Raw genomic sequence first — 23195 nt, 5'->3', positions numbered from 1 at the left:
TCATCCATTTCCTGAATACGACACTACCCATAGGTACACACCCAGAGCCTTTACAGATTTCGGTGCTTTTTATTTGTGACGATTTGAGAAACGAAACCGAAAATCGATCGGACACGCAACACGAATGAAATAGGTTTTTCACTAATTAGATACTATATGTATTTTTGATTCGAACGCAGTTTAACTGCTAATGAACATACTTTTATAATGTTGTATAAATAACAGTACCCCTAGTGTAAATATTTTTGACAGCGAAGTGTCATTTTGTATGAGATTTTTGACTTTCCAAAACGTCCCGCTTGGCGCGCTGTTTAAAAACCCATACAAAATGAGACTTAACGCAAACGCGTACGTCACGTTTCGCTATCGACTAAATTTACACTAGGGGTACAGATGACTTAAATTTGTGTTGTTGGTGATATTTTAAATTAGTTGAGCCAAAATCCGAAGTTTTGATTGGTATATTACAAACCAGTATTTGCCGGGCACCCGCATAGATATCACAGAAGTTTTCTAATTTGCTAGTTTTTTGATTGCTTGTTTGATAACATTTCACGCCTCAACTATTGGATCAACCTATGTTTGTTGATTTTGTCACACTGAAAAGTTTTGAATGTTTATACATTGATCTCAAAGATGATATACTCATATTCCTAAATCGCCAAAGTAAATAAGAACGACTTTGAACCGGCAAACAAAGCCAAAGGTTGACATTTACAGATAATTCCACGTCGACTTTGCAGAGACGAAGTGTGGTAAAGCCACTGTAAACTTCATCTTTTCATAAAAATTTCAGTGCTAAATCATCAGACAAATATATCTTTATATTCCATCATCCATAGTTTCCTTTTACCAGATCCTTCAGAATTAACTTGGAGGTGTACCCCTAGTGTAAATGTATTGGATAGCGTGGCGTGACGTACGCATTTGCGCTGTTTCTAAATCTCATACAAAATTAGACTTGACGCAAACGTGAAAGTGACGTTCGGATGTCAAATGTCCTTGGACTTATCTGTCAATTTTCATGATAAAATTAGTGACGTTCGTCGCCGCATTATTGCCGCGATTATGACGTTCATTCCATCACTCATAATAACAGGGCAATTGACAGATACAGCGGCGGCAACTACGATGCCGCAAAAGTAATGCAACTGCAGTTGACATCCGAATGTTACCTTTACCTTTAATCCTTAAATTGAGAATAAGAACTAAAGTTTAACAGAAGAAGTGTCTCATTTCCTAAAGCAAGGAGACTAAAATACAAGATAAACCATTAATAATTTTGTACCTATTTGAAACCAATTATAAAATTCGTATAAAAAAATATTAAATTCTGTATTATTTTCCTTTGAACTTTTAGCTTGGATGTTAATCATGATAAAGTAAAGTAAATATTCTTTATTACTCCAATAACATTAAATTTTAAATATAATGTTATTGGAGCAATAAAGAATTATTACTTAAATTAACGGTGGTTTAATTAGCGGTGGTGGCCGAGTGGATATGACGTCCGACTTTCAATCCGGTGGTCGTGGGTTCAAATCCTGGCTCGTACCAATGAGTTTTTCGGAACTTATGTACGAAATATCATTTGATATTTACCACTAGCTTTTCGGTGAAGGAAAACATCGTGAGGAAACCTGCATAAATCTGCGAAGAAATTCAAAGGTGTATGTGAAGTCCCCAATCCGCATTGGGCTAGCGTGGGGACTATAGCCCGAGCCCTCTCGCACATGAGAGGAGGCCTGTGCCCAGCAGTGGGACGTATATAGGCTGAATTATTATTATTATTACTTAAATTAAATTACAAAGAAACAAAAAATAAAAATGTTACGTCTTTGAAATTTATATATTTACATATATGTTATTGACACAATGAGACTAGTTTTTGTAGGTTTATATGTGTTCCTTTTTTCAAAATTTGGTATACAAAAAAAAATGTTTTAAAGCGAATCATTACATCATTTGCTGACGCGACATCAAAATCAAAGTGATTTGTTAAGATTAAGTTAGTGGAAAACGTTTTCTCCCGAAATTAAATTTCACAGAAAAATTGCCGTTACTTCGTTACATTCCAAAAGCTATTCTTCTCTCGAATCTAGCGTAAAACCGCTAACATAGAAACAATATTGCTCTTAATTATATCGAGCAAATTCCGCAAGAAAATACTGTTTGTTTTGAAGCTTTCGAAAATTCTATTAATATTTAGTAACTTAATTTAAAAAGATTACTCTTGATCAAACATCACTTTGATTACGTTCAAATAACAGAAAAAACTGATCTGAAATTCTATTTAATTAGTTGATGGTTTGTTTTTGTGTTCATAATAACAGTTTTATAATCACGCCAGTAGGATAACAGACGAACGACAAACAATAATATTGGTATATTAAATTGCCTCATTCGATATGCATTAAACAAATAATTGTTATAGTATCTTGCGCTGTTCAAATTAACTGTTATTTATTTTGTTCGATTCGCTTTTGTTTTCATTCAAATTGGTTTCCAATGTAGCAATTATTTATTTATTTTAAATTTGTGAAACAGTGCTATTTGAGAACATAATATTATATATGTATATACATAATATTATTACATTACAAACTTAACGCTGTGCTAGAAGACATTATCTAGGCATAGATCGTGTCATTCACCAAGAGGCGTGCCTGGACACGTATTTTCATAGATTAGACAAATCTACGTACTATACTCGTACTCGTTAACTATAAAGACAAAATTGCGGTCTCTCTTTAACGTCATCATGGATAAGGAATTATATTAAAACATAAAATTTCAGTCGGTGTCATTTACTAGTCTCTGCTATAACGGTATTAAAATCTCGCTTCCATTTTTCTCCCAAATCAACAAACCATTGTGTTTTTAACTTGTTTATTTACGAGACTTAAGAAAATGTACAACTGCGTAAAAAACTTTTCGTCGAGTGACGCGAATACCGTTTTATTACGAAGTTAAATTGCAAAGCTTGTCATTAACTTTTGTACTAAATTCACCCTCTAAAAGGTAATTTTTTATGACACAACATTGTGACGGATTCATTTTGTTTTGTAATTTATTTTTAGCTTTTAATTACTTTTGAGTTATTGCAAAAAATTAAGTTGCTAATTGTATTAATGAGAGTCTACATCCTTGTTTACTTCCTTATTTTTTACGCAAAAATATCTTATTTTTTGAAGATCAAAAGTCTTAATTGCTTGACTCTTTATAAAGGTAATTTGACAGTTAGTTACTTTTGATAGCGTACATAAATGAGTCATACACATTTTATTGCATGGTTAATTCGTTCGCGTCTTTCCTGTAAACATCGCAAAGTTAAGAATTCTAAAGCTAATTTTTACGGTGCATCCTTATACGCAAGATAGATTTCTCAGTACTTGAGACTCAAATAAAAAAACCCTGATATATATGTAGATACTTACCCGGATCGTTGACCTTTAATGTATTGGCCATAGAAAAGACCTATTTGTCAAATGTGTTTAACCAAAAAAAAAATTTGTTAATATACTACGTACTAGATTTACCAAGGGATGTTAGTAGGACCTCAAGAAAGTTGGGTCGATCACGAGAATTTGTAAAATATCAATCATTTGAGTTTATTGGAACAGGAACTCCCTCCCTATCAAATTAAGCTTGGCCCCAAAATTCCAATGTCTAACAGTGATTTAAAGATGACTCGTACTGGAAGGTGTGTGACAGTGACGATTATAAGCACCCAGAGGTCTTCCTTATAGGTAGCCTTTTTTTAACATTATTAGTCCATGATAAGATATATTTTGATCTCCGTTGATTATTAATTTTGTCAACAAAACATGCAGTTTAGCACATAAAGTCTATAGAGACAAATAATAGTAACGTTTTTGAAGCATCCATGTAGAATTAAGCGATTATATCTCTCACAGAACTCACAGCTTTCTTAGTATGGAAATATAACAAACAAATACCGTATACCTCAACCTGTTATGTACCATTTTGTTTCCATCAATGGGCTTCTGATGTGGCCTCGGATTGAGGGAAGTTGCGAAATTCCCCTTTCATTTGTGTCAAAATTGCTAAACCCTCATCCTATCCCTCATTTACAACACATAACTTATTGTTCAATGTATAGGGCTAAAGTCAATGCATCCCTTTATACCCATTTGCCGCCTCTCAGGTGGCAAACTAAGTGGTTGGATCACTTTAGGCATCGCCGCAAAGAAAATGCCTCGTTAAAATTCATGAGAAGCAATTGTTGAGTTTCCCGAGACTTGAGTGATATTAGATTTTTCATTTGCCCCTACGGCTACCCTTTGTGGGGTAGCATTCCATTTCGGGCTTTATGCTTTGGAGGAATTTTTACCTGTGTGGCATGTCGGTGGTTGTCCCGGTAATTTGCTAACTCGGTCGGTTAATAAATTTCGTCCTTAGAAGTTTATTTTCGTTGCAATGTTAACTAGCTGGCCATTTGCTTTGAGGTAAAATAACATTTTTTACAGTACATATACTTTTCCGCACTAGTGCGTAAATTAGCATATTATGTAACTGTGTCGAAATTTTAAAGAGTCATATGTACTGTAAAACGTTGTACGATACATGTGCGATTAGGTAATTCGCAACTTGTGTCGATTTAAAACACGGTCGTGTTTTAATTTATCGCCACTCGTTACGAATTTCCTATTTTTCGCACTTGTATCGTAATGTACTATTATTGAAGTGGTAAGCGGCTTGCTCGTGGCCTGACTGGTCACTCGGTTATTTAAAATGTTAGTAAAAAACGGAACGTAATATGTTAATTATTAAAATATAAACTTAAATATTTAAGACAAACGCGTTGCTAACATAAAATAGGGGTAGATTATATACCTAACATGGGTTACTCAAAGTGGCCATAAAAAACTATACATCTTTTTGCTGACTGCAAATACCACAATTATAAGAAAGATACGAATACCAAGCACATATTAAATGACCACCTAAATAAGCGTATCTAGTCTAGAAAATCTAGAGTTTCTAGAGCACGCGCTCCCCGATCCCAGCAATATGGCCGGTGACATAACCCTATGCGCGATCAATTCCGGGCCCTGTAAAATAGTGATCGTTGACCCGAAACAAGCGGCAGCTATTTGATCTCCGGCCGATTTGGGGTTCTGTGCGAGCCAGGTTTTTTTACTTTTTGTTGAAAAAAAAAACGTTGGTTGTACATTTTGTTGTTCGAATAATAGTCAAGCATTTTACTATAACTAAAAGGAAATGTGCAATGGATTTTTTTTACGTGTAAAATAAAATGAACTTACTAGATAGAAAAATAAACGTATTATTGTATGACCTCTATATCTCGAAGTTACTCATTAGCGGACCTTTATAAAAATATGCATTTATTTAATGATCTAGTAACCTTGTCGCCTGGAAGTACGGGGTACTTTGCGTCAAATCCAGTTATTCTGATTTTTTGTAGACTTGTTTATGATGTTGGCTCAATAAATAATCCAACCACGAGCTCCGAACGCAACCTTGGTAAAAAATCGAAAAAAACGCGAAAATTTGTTTTTTTTTTTTTTAGGTTTTGGCCATTATAACCCTAAACGACTAGTTTTTGATAGATCCTTCTTATAACGTTTTTAAAGTAGACTGAATTAGGGAAGATACTATAATTATCACAGTTTTTTACGATTCATGTTGTACGTTTAATTAGCACATTTACTGTTGTTAAGTTGATTTTAATTTAATCTAATGGTTGGAAAAACAATTAAAAACTTAAATTAAAAACTTATAAATAAAAAAATTGTCCCAGGTCGAGACCGCTTGGCAGGGTGCCCAGAAGGCTGGCTGCATTGCCCCTCTGGATAGCAATGCTTATCCGCTGGGCGAAGTACAGGCCAGCCCTCTGGTCACCCGAAGCCTCTATAAGGCGTTTTGCTAACTCCTTATAGAGGCGGCGCGCGCTAGGCCCCCACGGCCCTAGGATTTCAACCCCAAACGCCGCAAATGTGTAACTACTGCCGAGGTTGACATACTTGCGACGCTTGAGGCGTTCGGCCGTGGATGCGGCCGCACCAGCGTCAACTTTGGTGCCAGGAATATGGGACGGTGCCAGGGTATCTACGCATGTAGCATCCCAGACAAGGGACCGTCCCATACTCCAAGGCACCAACGTCATTCCATCAGGCCTCTTGCCATCATCCCTGACCAGGAATCTAATGGTTGTTTTAACAGTGAGCGGAAGAATACTTGCAAACCTTTGATACTTACATTTGAATAATCATCTTTCATTCAACTTTCAGCCACTTTTTTAAGTCAGTAGATACTACACAAAAACTAAACAAACTATACCAGCAGATGAAAAGACGCAGTAAAAGGGTTAAACAGCTATTCCCCGTTGGATATGTGGATATTACTCTTATGATTAATATGTACCGTATCTGCAGTAAAGTTCCATAAGTCTCTTAAAATAGGTACTGAAGTAGAACTGTGTCACTACGTAATATTGAGAAAAAAAAACGAAATTATATTATATTCAAAATTGATTTTTGGGGTTGGATATGAGGATATCCCGTATCATTTTTACAACAAACAAGTCAGCCATATCGTATCTGGAGGAGCCCAAACTCGGCATGCTTAGAAAATTATTTTAGTTTCAATAAAAAAAAAATAAAAAAAAAAAATCTACACTACGAGATTTAGCTAACAAAATAGCAAACGCCACCGGTGATCGTAGAGCTGGCAGCTTCCTCGCACAGAGAATAAGTATTGCGATACAACGAGGAAATGCTGCCAGTATCTACGGTACCATGCCGCAGGGGGATAGTTTTATAATTATTTATTTTATGATTAGATTTTTAAATTTTTTATTTTTAAATTTTTAGATTTAGATTTTAAATTGTATAGGTTATAGAATATAATAACTATTATATTAAAAAATTAAAAAACCCCGCGCTAGGTATATGCCAACAAAATTGTATGCCAAAAATGCCTCTGATTATGTATGTGTACTTATGACCTAATTTATAAAAAAACCGGCCAAGTGTGAGTCGGACTCGCGCACGAAGGGTTCCGTACCATTATCTATAAAAAACAGCAAAAAAAAATACGTTTGTTGTATGGGAGGCACCTTAAATATTTATTTTATTCCGAGTTTTAATATTTGTTGTTATAGCGGCAACAGAAATACACCATATGTGAAAATTTCAACTGTCTAACTATCACGGTTCATGAGAACCCTGATAACAGACCTGGCCTGACCTCATAACAGGCCTGGTAACAGATGGACGGACGGACGGACAGCGGAGTCTCAGTAATAGGGTCCCGTTTGACCCGTTGGGTACGGAACTCTAAAAAAAGACTGAAATGTAATGTGGTATATCTCTAAAATCACCTCAGAAAGCCCTTTCATACGATACTACTCACGATAGGTTTCTGAAAAAACAAACCCATACAAGAAACACAATGACTCGGCACTCCCCTCCCAAGGGATATTTTTTAGGAACTGCGGGTCAAAATTTTTGTTTCGACCTCTAGTATGCGTGTGCCAAATGGCTAAACTGTACATCGATTTGCGGTTTTTCTTTAAAATTGGGCTCGTACGGCTTCCACTAGTAACTTTATAACTTGAAACCTCTTTAAAACAAAAAACTTCTTAAGTTACCCTTCATAAAACTATGTGGCGTTTCCATTGAGTTTCATACTATTAAAGCTCCACTGTGTTATCCAAATGTTGTTGCAAAACAACGGAACCCAATGTAAAATTATAGGAGCGTTCTACCGCATCACATAAGCGTATTCCAGTACAAGCAATCTTTACCACTAGTTTCCTTTGCAAAGAAATTGCCCTCTATTGTGCTCCGACAAAGGATTGGAAGCGGGCGCAAAGATAGTTTAACTTCGGCCCAGGATATATTTTATTTTAAAATATATCTACTGTAAGATACAGAAGGAATGTTGAATTTAAATTAAAATGTATTTTTTCTACTCGTCGACTGTAATGGTTTGAAAATGATTAAGATTTCGTATACCAAACAGTAATTGCGTACTTTTCATGTATAGGCTCCCAACTCAACTATAATATTTATTTCAATACGCTGTACTCAACTATAAAAAAATGACCAATCACGTGCCGCCGCGCTCCCATAGAAAAGACTAAACGGGCACGGGGTGGAGCTAAATAGTCGGACGTTTATGTCTTTTGTATTATGTTTTTGTCTACTGAGATAGGTACTTACCAATTTTCATTTTTAGGGTTTGTAGTAAAAAAAGTATTATTTTAGATGACTCGTAGAAGAAGTATTGTATACAATAGTGATGTGATAAAGCTTCTCAATCTCGTACCTTACTTAGGCAACTCAGCAAGTTTCGTTGCCTAAACACGGTACTCGACTGAAAAGCTCTCTATTATATAACAATTATTGTATAAAACACTATTTAATTTAAATACTGCGATGTTGTTCTCGTTTTATATTTCAACAAAACTGTGTTTTCATTAAATGTTACTTGGTTACTTTTGGCCTGATTTGGGGTCGAAAGTTGCAAACGACGTTTATTTTTAAAGTTGTTACAGTTTGTAAATTACACGGTGCTAAGATTTTAACAATGTACTCCTGATCATATGATAGAGAATAAATAAAATGTATTAAATATTAACTTTAATGAGTCTAAATAATTTTTAGAGCCTCTACATAATTATGTTGTAAATATTGTATGCTATTTATTTTATAAGTACATAACAATGCAGTGCCCTGACAGGGTTTTTGGTAAACGTAACGTTTTCTAGTTATAAGACCTATTGTTGTCACGCAAAATAGGCGCCAGTCGTCGAGTTGCGGAAAATCGCCCGTACTACAATACAATACAATTATAAGACCTATTGTAAACTCACAAAAGCAATCAATATATGAAGTATGAATAAAGTTGACTAAACGCCGACGCTCGGGAGACGCGAGTATCTCTCTCGGGGTCTCTCGTAAAAATTTTGTACATTTGTTGAAAATGTAAACACAATTGATACTTAACTCATTAAAAAGTCATTTTCTTTTATTTTCATGACCTGAAAGTGGCTCATTGTTTAATACGGTTCCAGTAAGTTTATGATTAGGATTAGCAATGGTTCTAAATGGATTTATTGTATAATTTCTATTCATATGTTTCTATTTATATTCTGATATTTTGAAAAGATGTGCTGATTGTATCTCGGTTTGCAGCGATGCGGAATTGAACAAACTAAAATGCAAACAAAATGTTTTCACACAACACATAACAACCTGTCCTTAAACGTTCAATTTCCATTTCAACTTTATCTCGTGACAATGTAGTTTAAAGAAAGTTGAATGTAAAAAGGAATGACCGTGTGCATTAGTAAAACGGATGCTTACTTGCGTCTGTGCTGTAATGCCAGATGAGACCAACTAGTGATGTGAAACTGCTATCGATAATCATGCCTTAAAATACGCATAATGCTAGTTTTTATATTTAATGTTTAAACGTTACAAGATAAGGCGGGTAAGACTACATCACCGTGTCAAGACAAACACTTGTATGGAATCCTCATACTGTTTGTCTTGCCCCGAGCAAAATAAACTAAGTTCGTCTTATCCCGCCTTACCTTAATCGAAGGCACAAGCCATGAAATCACAGATCCAACCATAACTTTAAAAGGTTAAAGCTGGCTCGATAGAACGAAATCACGAATACATGTCTAATTTTCATTTATTTTGAGATGTATCTCGTTATCCTGCATACTAGAGCAGTATAATTTTAGTATAAAGTAGTGAAATAGCCGAGGATGCTGACGAGCAAAATTTTAAACAGAGTAATTGAGTTAAAAGTAATATTTTTCGTTGCAAGTTTCGTGGGGCGCGCCAATCTTTGTTTCCTTCTACTCGTCCTTTCCTCACTTTACGTCCCTTCTTAAGAAGTTAACAAATACTTGAAGTAGGCACTTGTTATCATGATAGGAAAAAACGAGGAAAGTAAATCTTATAGGCATTTAAAAAAATATTTTTGTACTTGTGCAATTTGGTGAAGTGGAACTGCTTATGAAGACCAGAACGAAACTTCTCAAGGTTAACTTTACTTTTATTCAGGTTTCCAAACAATGAAGACTTTAAAAGTACTTGTCGTTAAAGTGATTAAAAAGACCACTCTAATCATATGATTTCCGGTAGCAGGTAAATATACGTACGTTATACCTATACCTGATATCAGGTGGATACCTTATTATATCTATAATTTAGAGTGCCATTGTCAAATACAAGTATTTACATAAATCAAAATCTATTGTAATTTTTTAAAGTATAGTATATAACTTAAATAAAGAATAATAAATAAAATATAGTTATTAAAAAAAAAAAAAAAATAGACATCACACAATACTGTGAAGGTTGGAAACCTTCACAGTCTCGTGGTAGACAACTGGCAACGATTATTTGAATTCAGAACTATCGCCCTGCTGAAGGAATAAAAATCTGCAGGCGATTGATTCCGAAAGCGGCAATCATTAATGGTAGTCGATATTTGTGTTATTACTGTTTAAAGAAAAAATATATTTATAGATTATCAGACATCTACCTCGAGCGTTTACATTCCCCACCGCAGATAGACCGTATCCCTTTACAATACCTCTAACGAGAAATGATAGTTAGCACCATTATCGATAAAAGTAGGGTTACGCTCTAAAATACTAGCGCCTGGGGATTATTATCTGAGAGATTACCATGAGGGCGACTTTGCGCCAAATACTAAAAACAGTTGCGAATCTTTTTCGCCGGCAACCGCTAACAACGGAGACTTGTATTTTTATTTTAATGTAAAAACTAAGCTTAAAGAAAACTAGGTAATTTATGTATTCATTTCATTGTAAGATATGTATCTTAAAATAATTTATTTTCTTTTGTCTTTCCCATAAGGATGATTCACGCTAGAACGGCCGGGTCCGAGCCGCGAGACTTCCGACACTTCGTATTTTATGACGGGTGAACGGCGATCACGTGATGCTTTATAGAAAACGAAGTATCGGATGCCTCGGTCCAGACCAGTACCGTTCCATTGTGAGTCATCGTTTACTCGGCACAATGTGTCAGACATTTTATATTTTTTTCTGAGAATTCTGTATTAAAATAGAAATATGGATAAGTTTCCCCATGACTATTACGGCTATTATAGGTGATGTGGCAGAATAGTAAATTAAATACTACTTTGACTCTCAGTTTAATAATTTATAGAAAATATTCTAGTAATATCATATTAGGATCACAAATTGATTTACATTATGAAGGCGAAATATGTATAACCAGATGGGCAATTTTTTAGTTGCAAGAATAAAAATAATATAAATTTAATATCAAAATTTTAATATATTAACCAGAAATTTGTCTCACAGCTGACATATCATGTATATTATAAATTGAAATCAAAAGATTATTTTCTGAATAGACCTCCATGCCGATGTGCTATTTTCGATTCGATTCGATTATGCACAAAGCAAATAAAGAATATTTATTTGTAAATATATAATTAAATACAGGTCAATTCAGATAATAATAATGAATTATACTTACAAAAGATATTTAAAAAAAAGTACCTACCTAACTAATCTAACTATGATGCATTTATTTATTCACAGTTGTAACGATCATGTAACTATTTATTCGCGTTAAAACGAATATCATGCTGACATATCACTTTTATAGTCCATCATTATTATTTTTGACAGGTGAGACCAAACAATTACTATAAATAGTAAGCATTTACTTTCAAATACAGACTGTCTATAAAGTTTTCTTTAATATATAACCAATTCCACGAACGGCTTTATTGTCTACGTCAGTTATAATAAAGTTGATCTTTACATTTTCTTAAGGCGCAGCACAGGCACGTCTGCAAAAAATCGATACGAAAAATGTGGCAAAAATATGTATACACTGTATACACTACCTTAATATATGGGCAATAAAGTCGTGTATAACTACATATTTTTGGCACTTTTTTTCGTATCTATAGACGTAACCGTACAAACGATAAATGATTTATTTTTTATAGAAGTTTTATTTGAATTTCAGTGACTTAAAAAATACAAACTTGTTTTTGATATTTTAATTGGCGTTTAGTTTATGTCATGTGGCAAGAAAGCGAAGGGTCCATTAAGGTAGGCATTGCTGGTACAGCGTTGCAGCAGGGAAAATGGACGTTGCTGGTGCTAACGCATTTCAGTCGCAGTTACAGCATTCATTGGGTCACTCATTCTATCTTTACTTGTTTCCCGCTACTCCAAAGGCAATGAGATGGACCTTAAGGAAAAAAATCGTCGTCGTCAACATGATTCATTAATTTTTTAATTAACCACCTGGAACACCTGCTGATACTTAAAAATTCTGTCCTACCTATGCGAGTTGCAGAACATTCATTTCCGCAATTTCTGGAAACTTTCATGAGAAAATACTCATACAAGTTTCTACTTAGAAAGTTCCCGTTCAGATCAGGGGATCTTAATAATAATATTATTAAGCAATATTCTCAACTGTTGACGGTTGTTTCATTTAGCATTTACGTGACCATTGGTATCTATTTCATATGTCATAGAAATCGAAACTAACCCTAAAAATAAAAAGGTTTCGCATAAACGTGCAGAAAAAAAATCGAGAATATTTCATGGAAACTTCAAGTTTTGAAAATTCTCTTTGGCATCTTACTAGGCCTACGCCTACAATCTCTTCCAGGGCCTAAAACTCTTGACTCTAGGCCAACTGGCTCATTCCTAGGCCAAAGAATTGGCATACCTATTCAGCGTGGGGATATAGTCCGCCTAGCGCACCCTTCCGCAAGACCTGGAAGATTTAACATAGTATTGTTTTAGGTTTTATTTTATTTTACCAATTTTAATTTATTTCATTTTGATTTTGTTAATTTTAATATGATCGGTAGGAGATCGGCTCTTTATCATTTGTTACCATTATTCCTGTCACGTTCTCACAAGCATGTAAGTGCGAAAGTGACGCAAGGCATGTCAGGTAATAAAAATGCGACGATGATACAGCTAAAAATAAAGAATCCAGAGTTGTGCCGCTAATTTACCTACATACATGCATAAAAATAACTATTGTAAGTATTTTCATCCATACGATGCAAATATTTAAGTTATCCTAGCTTTAAGTTAAGTCAGCAGAAATATTTCTTCGACAATATTTGCATTTTCACTTGCAAACACATTTCTATGCAATATTATTTTTATTCCTGCAATTAAAATACAAGTTCATTTGAAATTGTAAGCAGAAGTTTTGTTGTAGTGTACGCTGTTTGCAAGAAAAAAGTTCGCTAAGCGAGAGTTCCGCGGACATTAAATTATAATTTATTAATGCAAAGCAGGGATTCTTTGCTGTAGAAAATAGAAATGCATTAATGAGACTGTACAAAAGCTCACTGTAGAGGTTGCTTTAAGATTGTCATTCTTATTTCTAGAAATCTACGTGGCTAATTTGACTCGAGATTGCAATAGTTGACATGGCTATAATCGCTACATTTATTTTAAAAGGTCACTGTACACCACCACCACCACCGTGATGTATGTATCACGGCTGCCGTAAAAAAACGACAAACTATAAGAACGTTTTCACATTATCCGATACGATGTCGGATGTACTCGTAGTATCCTATATTCGCGTAGTCAGGCCGCGGGGCCGCCGTCTTTAGCGGTCACGCACACTACAACAAACATTATGCCTACACATACGCCCACAAACAAAATATAATCGGTCCGACAGCTGAGGGAAGGCTCCAATATGGCTGAAATTATCGGCAGCACCAAATATCGAACGTCGGTAGGTGCCTATGGGTTTATTTGGATGACGACAGCATTTCTGTTGCACTGTTACTGTTGCAGCGCGGCGTTTAAAGAGTGCCCATTATCTGATTAACTGTAACTGTCATTGCTTTAAGAGGAAAGTGGACAACCGTTTCATACAAATGTAGTACCCTATTTATCTCTATAGATATGAACAGCTTTCCTACAACAATTAAAACATCGAAAATAGTCAAAAAAAGTGGTATAGATGATTAATATACATTGAATAGTGTCAAATATGTTCAATAACGTAAATATAAGTATGAAGAAATTTTTATTGGAGTAAGTTTTTATGGAGAAGCGGTGATCCTCTTTCCTCCCGATTGAGCAATTAATGCGAATAAGATGCCGTCAAACTATGAGCTCTTTCAGAGTCCGTTGACCAAAACAATGTTGTCAATAAAACCCGGGACCATAAGGCAACAAGGAAAGAAACCATTCTTTTCACTGACGCCGCACTTTGTTTTATAGCCATCGTAAATTATAAGAGCTGCCTTATAGCTCCGATCCGGTCAGTGGATGGGCTACTTTATTTCACACGAAGAGATTGGGTGTTGCTTTGCTGCATGTGGAGAATTCCTTTGCTAATATGGGCACTATTTTGTTTACCTTACGGAGATATAGATTTAAAAATCGCAACTTTATTAGTTATTGATTAATAACTAATCAGGTTTATAATGATTTCGTCAATGTCAAAAGTGTGCTGCTAGAGCATGATGTTGTTCGGTATAGTGGCTTTTAGTAGAGTTATACTTAGCTGGACGATGGATTGCCGAGTGTTCACTAAACAATGGTTAAACGTGTTCCAAGGTTAATTTTTCATTAGCTGCACACTTCCAGCAAATTCACTGCATAACAAGCTGCCAATATTACACCTTACACAACATTAATGTGCAAAATGACAAAATATTCTTGAGGCGGCTTCGTCAGTTTAAAGTTCAGCTAGAAAATATCGTTCGTGTTTTTTGCTGTACGAAATATGCACTGCGAGTTTACGAGTATATATCTAAAATTTGAATGACTCTCACGTTTTTAGTTACCTACTGTATAGTATACAACCCAGCCTGCCTATATGTATAGTTACTTACAGGCAGGCTGGGTTGCATATTTCTAACCTGTAGGTAACATTGTGCACCTATAAATTGCCTTGAATAAAGCATATCGCGAGTACTCTAGTAGGTACTTGCTAAAATGAACCACTGCACTAATGCTGAGAATCTGGTAACGTTCCTTACAATCACCAAGCACGAGCGAGTCTCATGCTAAGTGTCCCAGAGTAGCTGTGAACTCTGGTAAAGTAATGGGGTAAACATTTATTTACTTAATTTCCCGTATAGCGTGTATTCAGTCTTTTCGGAAAGGTTAAGAAGAGAGTGCTTCGTTTGGTGTGACATTGGCCATATCAGTCATTATCGTCTCGAAAACTATATAATCAACCGAGTTAACGTTAGTGAGTTTAGTAAACATAATGTGGCTCAGGGTACGAGTAAAAAAAATAGTAAATAGCGGCCCTGTATCATTTTCCATACAAACTCTTAACGCACTTGCCATCGAGTAACTATTGGTAATCTCCTGGTAAGCGTACTCAAAACTTCAAACTCTTCGAAAAATTACAAGCAGTAGGTATGTAGATGTAAGTAAGTAATGCTTAAAAATTCCCCTAAAATCCGTGCTGATGAGTAGCGGTGCCGAACGACGAAGAATAAAAAAGCCAGTGTGATCAGAGTGCATATGGACATATGGACACAATTATCAAAGTGGTATTTTCGACACTGCTTAATACTAGTAGTTCGCCCCGAACTGAGAACTCGCGGTTCAACAAAAACTCTATACAGTAGAGATCTGTTTTATGAAATCAAAGTGGGCCAACTTTGTGCATTATTTTTCGTATCAAAACGAGATCCTAACAAATTGTTAATTCGGTCAGTTGTCAGAATTGGCCCCCGGTCACTTACGTGGTTCATGTAAATCATACGTTCGCTTTTGTTCAATGATTATACAATTATGTATCTTATTTTGATTATTTATATTTATGATCTCTTTTCATTCACAATTTGCAGGCTAGAACAGTCTGGGTTCTGATCTGACCTAGGCGTCCGACACTTTGTTATCTATAGAAAGGATCATGTGATCACCAATTGCTCATCAATCACTATAGAAAGTGTCCAACGCCTTGGACCGAACCCCCGGACCATTCTAACGTGAATTAAATATCCTTAAATCGCCTACATTCACTAAGTGTTTTGGAACAACGCCCTCTGATTGGGCGTAGCAAATGAACGCTGGCAAACAACAATCAGGCTTCCATCGAAGCAACCCCGTGTGGCTTCTATGCACGATTTTCTCACTTTGTTTTCCTAGTATGCCCTACGGCAAAATGCATCGTTTGGCTGAGGAAGCCGAATTTATACATTGTGATGAACTTTTGATGGTGAATAATGGGTTCCCTCGGATGCACTATGTTGGCGTTACTCCTCAAGAACCTGTATTTACTTGTTGCCCGTAACCACACCTCATAGGCAACAGTGACATAGCAACAGTACAGTGTTTGTTTAAATATGGAACTGTGATGTTCCAAATATGTTTTTGATATGAATGGCTTCAGTCACTTAATAAATAGTCTTCGGTTAACATTCACGCATTTTTATTTGAATGAGTTTCGAGCGTTGCGAGGATTTCAAGGCCTGAGAAGTGGACAAAATTTGTTGCCTAATGAAACACAATCACGCGAAGAAAATTCTAGCTGTAAACATCACAAATCAAATCTGAATTAATGCTGTTAAACATTTATCAATCATATAATTAAGAACCAATCCTAGCGTGTCATAACGTGAGGAAATAACTCAAAATAAGCATTAAAATACACCGCACTTACTCGGACAGAAAACTCAACTTTGCACATCCATTTTTGATTCCAACTATATTACATTACTGCACGAACCTTGAACTCTCCAATGAAATTTTATCCAACGCTGCAATCCAAGTCAAATCAAATGACACGTGTCTGAAATGTTGCAGCGCAGCTACCACGTCAGCTTCCTGACCGTAATATAATAATTTGACGGTAAAGTGTCGTTTGCGATATCCATTTTTCTCCCTTGAGGACGAATGAGATGGTTTTAATTTTATCTCGCTATGCAACTAAGGTTCGCTGTTAGAGCTCTTTTAGACTTGGGAAAATGAAATGTCACATGGTTACACTGTTTGATATGAAATAATAATAATAATAATTCAGCCTATATACGTCCCACTCCTCTCATGCGCGAGACGGCTCGGGCTATAGTCCCCACGCTAGCCCAATGCGGATTGGGGACTTCACATACACCTTTGAATTTCTTCGCAGATGTGTGCAAGATTCCTCACGATGTTTTCCTTCACCGAAAAGCTAGTGGTAAATATCAAATGACATTTCATACATAAGTTCCGAAAAACTCATTGGTACGAGCCAGGATTTGAACCCGCGACCTCCGGATTGAAAGTCGGACGTCATATCCACTCGGCTAACACCGCTTCCATAAAATAACAGTAAAAAATATTTTTCATTCTCATGCTCTGAAAGTGGGTCGTTGTTGTTCTAAAAAGTGTGCAGAAAATGATATGTTTCTACTCTAGAGCACTGTACGTTCCAAGTACCTACGTTTTTTTCTTTATTTAAAAATAAGCAATGAAAATTTTGGTTTTAATGGATTGGTTGTACAATTTCCACATATAATTAATTATTAATTATTTATATTTACATATATTGATAATTAACTCCCTATTCCATAAATAACGATATTTTTACCTAAATTGTTAATTGAAAGTGCCATCAAGAAATATTACTGAAGTTATAAACTTATGTACACGTATTTTATTTTCCTCGTATTCAAAATGAAAAGTTGAGTGTTTAACCCCAGTCAAAGGCACCATTTCAGTCCCGTATTATTGGCAAACAACCTCGGCAGAAATGGATGCCTTTCATCCCTTGGTTAACAATCTACTATTTTTACTACTAGAACAAAAATTGGGACTTGCGAAAAAGTTTTCGAGAACTTTTATCAACAGAATTTCCGAAAATTTTCAAAGCAATAAAGAACATTTCCGAAAATATTCAGACTGACTATTATCCAATTTTGGAAACACATCATTGTGCATAACTACGAGTATAAGGCGATTTATCAAACTAAATTATTTACTAAAGTAAAAACGTCCTTATTTTTCAGTTTTACTTATTTATACGCTTTCAATCTTCCAAAAACTGACCCGTATCAAATAACATAATAATTGAATTTTATGGCTATCATTATTTTTCCTTCCTTATAGCATGAATATTTTATATATCCACTTGCCCTGTTTATCGACATGAATAGCAGAAGTAAATTTCAATAGCAACAGGGTGTTTGGAACAAACAATTCAAAACTCTCAATAAATCTCATTAAAAGTTAAAACGCCACTCTTGCTTAACTGAAATCCGCCAAATTTATATTCCTTGTATTTCCATTCTGCAACTATCTCCTTTGAAAATAGCCGAACACAGAAAGCTGCCGACGTAGCACCAAGAAACTATCAGTTTTCTAAAATTAAAATAGATACGATTTTAATTATGGTGTTGTTTCCAAAAGTACCTTACGTTATACAATGTATTATCATCAGGGGCCCATTTCTCGAACGGTATTAGTCAAATATAATATGTTGCCAATGGGTTGCCATGGCAACACATTATATTTGACGGCTTGACAGTTCGAGAAATGGGCAACAGAGGTCGTGCGGAAGACTAGTTATCCGCTATTTATATCGTTTTCAAAAGTTATGAAGATGGGACAATTGATAATGTCTTTAATTTTCGGGAAGAGAGTAAACAACTTATAACATTTCTCAGCCGATTACATTTTATTTTTATATAATGAATATACTTACTTACAGATTGGTCCCATTTTTGTCAAAATCTAGTTTTGATAATGGAATCCATGAGGAATCGAGGTAAATTTATAGCCATTAGATATAGGCATTTACATTCAACAGTGACATTTAATGAAAAGGAACTGCTGAATATGGAGACCAGAACGGAACCTGTGGTCGTTAATAATTTTAATGGTATTTCAAGTTTTTTTCAAGTTTCGTTTTGTGAAGTCGGTGGTTTCTCTCGTCAGCTTCCTCGCGTTGTCCCGGCATTTTGCCACAGCTCATGGGAGCCTGAGGTCCGCTTGACAACTAATTCCCAGAATTGACGTAGACACTAGTTTTACGAAAGTGACCATCCGGAAGCTGCCATCTGACCTTTCAACGCAGAGGGTAAACTAGGCTTTATTGGGATCAGTCCGGTTTCCTCACGATGTTTTCCTTCACCGAAAAGCGACTGGTAAATATCAAACGATATTTCGTACATAAGTTCCGAAAAACTCATTGGTACGAGCCGGAGTTTGTACCCTCGACCTCCGGATTGAAAATCACACGCGCTTACCGCTAGGCCACCAGCGCTTCTATTCGAAGTCGGTTGTTTCTCTATTCAAGATTATTTGTTTAATAATAATAAATTAAAATAAATTATCGTTAATTTCAGTCTTTTAGGCCATAATACATTAAGACAAACACATCATTATATTATATACTTAAACGACACAATGCATTATAATTAAAATCAATAAAATTACTCACAGTAGTGAATCTCTGTCTCCTGTGGCCCAGCGACCACTGTATCTTCCAAGCCGTCGGCTTGACATCTGTAATTACGTTATTTCATTTCGTGTCTGTGTTTAAATAATATTCGGACAAAGCTTTTGTTTCGGCATGTTAATGAACTCGGCTTCGGCGTTCTTAATGCAATTCTGAGGAAACAGGATTATGCAAGGAGTTAGTTAGCTGCTTTAGTGCGTCTTACTTGTGATTTTCGAATCTTTGTTTATCTTTCTTAATCTTTGTTGCTTTTCAGGCAGTTTGGGTACAAGATTCCGGAAAGAAGAAATTGTAATACGTACAAAGAAAATTGAGCGAATAGAGTTTTCAAACACAAAACTATATTTTCTTTTTATAAAAATGTTTAGTAATGATATTTTTTAGTACCGAGTTGCATGAAATTTAAGTATGTTGTTTCAAAATGAAAGTGTAACTTAGATTGTATGGGAGCGTCTTTTTGGCGGCGGGTTCATATGACTTTAAAAAATTGTATTTAAGCAGGTATACATATTTTGTGCTTTTGGCGCCATTTTAGAACTTTGTTCCATAAGTAACAACCATGGAACTTAAAAACATAGACTGTTGCATCCCTAGTACTACTTCTTATATATGTACTTACTTACGATAACTTTTAATTTAGCATTGCTAAGATTTCTTCGTTCACCTAGGACCCCGTCCCGATTCGAAGAATGAGATAGTTCTGGTTTAGATAATTTTAGATATCGTTTGTATGTCGTATAATTGACAGAAGTAGCTCAATTCGGGCAGCCAATGTCACTTTGACGTTAAAAATATCGTAGATACATCTTATTGGTATCACAGCGGAATCGAAATAAACGTCAATTTTGACAGTCGTTTAGTTATCGATCTTTTAAAGATCTTTCCAAGATCTTGAACGTCTCTTAATAATTTTTCGAAGTGGGCCTTAGCTCCTTTGTGTAATCAGGTGCATTGGAATAACTTCCAAAGCAGGGGAATTTCAAACAGGGGAAAACAACAACAACAAAATAGTGCCTGCTATGGTGCTACTATAAACCACATACCAAAACGAACAAAGGTTTTTCTTGGCTATAACTATTTAGATCGATAAAGGTAAACGTAAAATACATCCTTGAGTTTCCGGGCCATGCGAAAACCATTTTCCAAATATAAATCAGCGATAAAAAGTAATAATCATACGCTGATAGTTCAATATGTTTGGGCAGCACTCGGCAGACAAGTTGACACGGGCCAAATTGAATATTATGCACAAATTGAATCCACTCCGCCCCGGGCACCTGTCAACAGATTTCATATTCGCCGCCGCTTACCGCCGGTTCTCGCGCGCAATTGGTGTGATTCGTCCATTTTGTGTGGAAAATTGTATTCGACCTGTATTGAAGCTTCTCGATTTAGGTTATATTACGATAACTATTTTAGCGTAAAAACGGAAATTAACAAATCTGTCGATTTAAAAAAGAAACATTAAAAACCCTGGCAACTATTTTAATTTACACGATCTTAAAATTTTTGACAAGGTAAATAAAGGTTTATGTTTCAGTTTGGGCAAAAATTCTTTCGTATCCTCCTCTCCTCTATAGGTCCCAATTCTCAACAATGTGTAAGTAAAAGGTCAATATTATATGGATTCTAAATGGCGGAGCAAAGGTGGTTCGCCAGGTCGAAAGCTCATATAGCCTCTAATTTTATTGTATTTAAGAATGACAATCAAATACTTGGTTGTGAATAGATGAGTTTCAAATGTCATTTAAAATCAATCAAAGCAAGCGGTACGCAAGTACAGTCACGTCTGAAAATATCTATACGGACAAAGCGCCAAAAATGTCTATACACGACTTTAATACATATATGGACAATTAGATCATTTATACATATTTTTCGCACTTTGTCCGTATCGATATTTTTTTAAACGTAATCGCCCATTAGGTATAGCTCTATACTATCTAATTTCTTGTGTGTTGTCCTGTCCCGTTCGGAATAAAAGCGATTTTGCAGAGAAGCTGGAAAGCCTCATTATTCACTAACTAGAAAGTGAGTGAAAGTAAATAGTTATGGTAAGTTTAAAATAATTTTATCACGTGGTAGTGGCTAAAGGCACTTCACACGGACCGGCAACCAGCCCTCACATAAACGATACTTACCCAAATATAGGTGTCTCGCCGGTCCAAAACGGATTAACGGTTTAAATTGTTTCTGCTTCAGTGGAAAAACGGCTTTTATTGGAGTCCTTTGCATTTATCCGGGTTTTATTTAGAAGGGTTAAGATGGACGCTTGGGATTTTCGGAGAGAACGACATTTCAAAGTTTCCTTTGTTTTTACATCACTGTTTAATTCGTTGATTTTATTAAGATGCTTTAAAACAATATTCAAAGGCGTTAGCGTTAACTTCATGATAATCATGATTCATATTATAAATACTAAAAAAAAATAAGCTTATTGAGCAGAGATTTTTAGTTTTATATGCTATACGACTCACATATCCGCAAGGTTTTAGCTAATGCCTCCTTCTTCAAGCACTAGGTACAGTCAGCGTCAAATACTTTGTAGCAACGAAAGTAGCCAAATAGTTCGGTACACCATATATTTAGTATGGTGTACCGAACTATTTGGCCACTTTGATTGCTACAAAGTATTTGACGCTGACTGTACTTGTAGTCTTTGTGTTTTGATCGTTGTATACCAAAAACTTCATTTCCGCAAAGCGAATCTTAAAACGCTATGGGCGACCGAGCTTTGCTCGGTTATAACTATTTATTGTAATATGGTGGTGTATAGGTGATAATCTTAACTACATTTTTTACTAAATTAAACTTGTCTAAAACAATAAAAATTAAAAAATTATATATAAACTTGAACATATAAAAAAAAAACAAAAGTTAGTCACCGGGCGAGATTCGAACCCGTAACACTCGTTTAGCAGTCCGCGTCTTAACCCGCTGAACCAGACGGACAGAGGCCGGCAACACGAAATTAGCGACCATATTCTGCGTCGTAAAAAAAACGCATGAAAACTCGAAAACACGCTTTTTCTCAAACATAAGACTAATCTAGATAGATTGTATACCCCCAAAAACCCCCATATACCAAATTTCAGCGAAATCGTTAGAGCCGTTTCCGAGATCACAGAAATATATATATATATATATATATATATACAAGTATTGCTCGTTTAAAGGTATAAGATAAATCATTCAATTGTATAAAACGATTATTCCTCCAAAGAAACATCCACGAATCCACTCTAAGTTAGACAGTAAACTTTAGCAATAACTTGCGACATCGCCGTAATGTGAGAACTTAGCATAGTTCCAATCTCGACCAGGAATTCGCAATTCAGTTTAATATTTCATTAGGTACGATCGGGATTTGAGGGTTCGGGAAATCTTTTAGCACTTCTGGAATTTGAGCGAATACGCTCAGTTAGAGACGCCAAGCAGTAATATCAGGCGGAAACAATGTTTGGAATATTTGTTTGGAAGCAGAAAGCTTTTATTAGTACATTAGGTACTATAGAGGCGGGGAAACGACGGGTTGCAGCCCAAGTAGATATAAACGGCCGAGCGTTGCGAGAACGGATAAGGATACAGGGCTGGCACGGCAACCCCGTTTCTCGTCGAGATTTGTATGGTGTTTTTCTCAAACTTGCAATGAAAAAAAAAACTGTAGTCAATGTGTTTTATTCGTAGGTTTACAAAGCTAAAAACACTACAATTTGATGGTTG

This window comes from Cydia pomonella, chromosome 20 (genome assembly GCF_033807575.1).
Source record: "Cydia pomonella isolate Wapato2018A chromosome 20, ilCydPomo1, whole genome shotgun sequence".
Taxonomy (NCBI): Eukaryota; Metazoa; Arthropoda; class Insecta; order Lepidoptera; family Tortricidae; genus Cydia; species Cydia pomonella.
This window is presented reverse-complemented; position numbering follows the sequence as displayed.